Source organism: Neltuma alba, unplaced genomic scaffold, assembly GCF_004799145.2.
Source record: "Neltuma alba isolate B1F8T4 unplaced genomic scaffold, ASM479914v2 tig00004304_pilon, whole genome shotgun sequence".
NCBI classification, from domain to species: domain Eukaryota; kingdom Viridiplantae; phylum Streptophyta; class Magnoliopsida; order Fabales; family Fabaceae; genus Neltuma; species Neltuma alba.
In genome coordinates this window covers 35,795-38,469 of record NW_021633649.1, presented here as the reverse complement: position 1 = coordinate 38,469, position 2,675 = coordinate 35,795, and the positions used below count along the sequence as shown (strand labels likewise).

Here is a 2,675-nt window from a genome sequence, read left to right as displayed (position 1 = left end):
ACAAAGTAAAAAGACGTGGTTGCCCCTGGGAGTAGTTGGACAGGGCGATCAGGAGCCGTGGGGCCTCAGGCAACAAAAAATCTAAAGCTTCGAGGTTGCAAATTCCAACACGTCTAGAACCGTCGTGGCAAAAATCTAACCCCACTAGGATATTATTCATAGAACCGTCCCCTTATATAAGCAGCTCTCCAAGACCGTCTTCCCCTGCCTTCTAGTGTGGAGGAGTACTCGGTGTCCAAATCCGATTAGTCACGTTCTCCTGATCAGTGATCACACAATACGCGATGGCGAATCCTAGGGTGTTCTTTGACATGTCAATCGGCGGAGCACCGGCTGGGCGGATCGTGATGGAACTTTTCGCAGACACAACGCCTCGCACGGCGGAGAATTTCGGGCGCTGTGCACGGGTGAGAAGGGGATTGGGCGGAGCGGGAAGCCGCTGCATACAAGGGTTCGAGTTTTCACCGCGTGATCCCAGGATTCATGTGCCAGGGCGGGGATTTCACGGCCGGAAATGGAACCGGTGGAGAATCGATATACGGAGCGAAATTCGAAGATGAGAATTTTGTAAGGAAGCACACTGGACCTGGAATATTGTCGATGGCCAACGCAGGCCCTAACACCAACGGATCTCAATTCTTCGTTTGTACGGCGAAGACGGAGTGGCTAGATGGGAAGCACGTGGTGTTTGGACAGGTGGTGGAGGGCATGGATGTGGTGAAGGCCATCGAGCAGTTTGGATCCTCCTCCGGCAGGACCTCCAAGCCCGTCGTCATCGCCGACTGCGGCCAACTTTCTTAAGCCTGAATTCCGGTAGTAGAATAAGACTTCCTCGCACTGTATGAAATCTAGACCCACTTTGGTGCTTTTAGACTTTAGTTTGAGATATTAGCCTTGGCTGTTTAAATATCAAATATTTGAGGTGGTAGCCTTAGCTGTTTAAATATCAAATAAAGAGCTAGAGAGCTAGAACCGCGATGGCATCTTTCTCCGTTTTCTCACCTCGGAGGGGGAAGATAGATATGAAGTACGTGGGTTCGCGGTCGGAATGTGATCACATAGTTCATGCAATAAATGGGTCCCTGACTCTCTGTTTCGTTACCGGAAAAAACAGAACAGAGTCGTCCCTGTCCACCCCCCCCCCTATGGGGTCTCTGTGTGTTAAGTGGTAGGGATACTGTAGTAATAACCATCTTAGATGACGACTCCTTTTTGGTTTTAAAAAAACCAAGGAACAAAAAACCGGACCGGACACTAAACCGGTTGAGGTAGTGGTTCAAGGGTTAATGGGTCAGACCGGGGTCAACTCGGGATCAAACCGGTCATATTGAAATAATTTAATTTAATTAAAAATGACAAAATATAACAATAATAATAATTACTAATAACAAAATATAAAGAAATACAATAAGAATTTGATTGTAATAATAATAAAGTACAACAACATTGAGAATTTTGATCTTTATAATTTTTTCAATAACTAAAATTAATAGTTATTGATGCCAAACTCATCATCAAAATTCATTTAAATCTATAATAATTGAGATATTAGGAGTTAAATGAGAAAAAATAGGATAAATATCAATATATTTATTTAAACCGGTTCAATACCGGTTCATACCGGTTTTTACCGGTTTTCACCGGTTCACACCGGTTTGACCGGTTCAATCCGGTTTGAACCGGTCTCCGGTTTAGCTTATGAACCGGACCGGACCACTGACCGGTTCACCGGTTTACCGGTTGAACCGGCCGGTCCGGTCCGGTTTTTTTTACACTGAAAAAAACTACGTCTTTACTGTGTTTTGTGGGGGAAGAAATATTAATAGAGACGCGAGAATATGAATTTGTCTGAAAATATTTATATTATATTTATGAGGAGAGGCTGGCTGTGAACCTGTGGTGTTTATGTGTGCGCTATTTATGTTATGATGTTATCTGTTCTGTGCGTCAGTAATTATAAGCGGAGTTTGACACAAAATTATCAATTTTTTTTTGGCCGGACACAGTTATCAATTATGTGAACTGAAAAATGGCTACAGGAATTTAGATGTAAAATGGATAAATATGCAGGACTGCAAGGTTTACCCCTTGAAGGCATTCTTTCGTGTTTGGGCTGCGCTATATAGTGATTTATTTAAAATTGAAAAATAAAATACTATATTATTTTTGGTCTGTAATATAAGTATTCATTTTATTTTTATTTTTATTTTTAATAATATAAGATTTTATTTTGTTATATTTATTTATTTTTAAGAAAATAGTTTTTCTAATAATAATAATTCTAGTCAATAAAATACTTAATTAGTAAAAAAATATTTTTAAAAAAATATTACTTATCTATTACAATTCTTATATTTAGAGCGCTTCTTTGGGCTCGGAAAATTGTGGAAATGGTCTCGTTCAACTGCTGCATCTCAATTTGCTAATTGCTAGAGCCGGAGTGCTTGATATTAGAATGATTTTTGTTTTCGTGTAACAGCCCAACATCACGGCTGGTCACTTGGGCTTTTCTTGATGTATTTTTGTCGCAGCATTTTGATTGCTTGTGGTAGAAAAGTCGTGGTTGATCAGCATAACACGAAGTACCTTGAGTTTTGAAAATAGTGCATTCTGAAGCTTAATATTAATTAAAAATACGAAAAAAATAAAATTTTATTTTCGTTTCCTTCAGAGTA

The 2,675-nt window shown here is 40.0% G+C and overlaps 1 pseudogene; it reads left to right on the top strand.

Moving 5' to 3' along the window:
- Positions 1-208: 208 nt before the first annotated feature.
- On the top strand, positions 209-1,220 carry LOC114744261 (peptidyl-prolyl cis-trans isomerase-like; annotated as a pseudogene).
- The last annotated feature ends 1,455 nt before the right edge of the window (positions 1,221-2,675 follow it).